Raw genomic sequence first — 1501 nt, 5'->3', positions numbered from 1 at the left:
TCGTGTCAGGTGAGATGGGACATCTTGATTCCAATAAACATATTTTCTCACATTAAACAGTATCATAAAGCGAGATTTGCAACAGTATTCCTAAACCAGACAGGGAAATTAACCAACCATGACCCATCACAACACTCTTCAGTGCCCAAGGGGACAGCATAGAAAAGAGTAGTGTTCGTGTACAGGATAGAAGAGAGGAAAATCTGTTGACAGCTAAATCAATGAAAGGGGAGAAATGAAATCTTTAGAGGACATGCTAAGGCACTGGTTCCTGAACTTCAGTTATTTGCTAAAACCTCATTATATTTGTCATAATTCCACACCCCATGTGTCATATTACATTAATTTGTTTGGATTTAAGTTCACTTCCTAATAACTTTGAAAATGTTTATTTTAATTGGTCATAGGTAATGATGCACATGAAATGACAGATGAAATATTCACATTATATATTACATCATGAATGGACATATAAACATGCAGAAATGTATTACAGAAAGTGGGACAAAGACAGATAGAGAGACAATAATATATATGGAACACCCAAAGTCTGAAGAGCTGAAACTCTGCTGGAAGTCCATCTGACCGGGGAATATTCTTTCACCTGAGGGAGCATCAGCCTCATTCTATTCAGGCCATCATGGATTTAATGAGAACTTCCCACATTATAGAGGGCATCCTACTTAACTAACTCAGGCTACTGATTTAAATAATACTCTCTTCCAAATCATCCTTACAGAAACACAAAGAATAATGTTTGACCAGAAAACTGGGGACCTGTACAAGTGAATCTGACCCATATTTTAACCATCAAACATTCCTTCCAGCACATTCACAAATTGTATGAAGAAGTAGAGCAGGAAATAGGATTATTTGACCCATGCTCCACCATGACCTAAATGGAAAATGCAAAAAATAGGTTTAAAATATAACAAAATTATAATTAATGATTAAGAAGTTATATATGAATGGCAATTAACTTCATTGACTGCATTTTTAATAAAGTGATTTCAACATTCTCATTAATTTACCCTATATTTGATGTGGAAAAATGTATGTAAATAACTCATAAGTATTAAATACATACAAAATTAGTTGTGTCAATGGCATTGCATAATAGATTAGGTTTCCCAATAATTTAAAAGTGACAGGAAGCCAGAAAATTTGAACTATCCTCTGAGACTTCTTCAAAAATTGAAGACATGCAAGAGGTCAGTGGGAGAAATTAGAATGGAGCATGTGTTATGTCCCTTTGGGAGGTATGAGCAAAAAGCTTCATTTCTGTTGTAAGTCTTGGGTCTGGACTGTCAGCACATCTGAGTTATCCTAGGGGATGCTATGTGCCTATTGAATTCCTTGTAGCAGGAAGTAAAACAGATTTATAAAGGTCACAGGAATCTGACTGCTGGATGTTCTTTATTTGAAGGAGTACACAGTGGAAGGAGGACCATAGTGGTCAAAATTTTACTACACGTTTCCAGGTGTCAAGATAGGAAATCAT

This window comes from Lipotes vexillifer, unplaced genomic scaffold (assembly GCF_000442215.2).
Source record: "Lipotes vexillifer unplaced genomic scaffold, Lipotes_vexillifer_v1.1 scaffold2253, whole genome shotgun sequence".
NCBI lineage: Eukaryota > Metazoa > Chordata > Mammalia > Artiodactyla > Lipotidae > Lipotes > Lipotes vexillifer.
The sequence above is the reverse complement of the archived record's forward strand: the minus strand, read 5'-3'. Positions refer to the sequence as shown.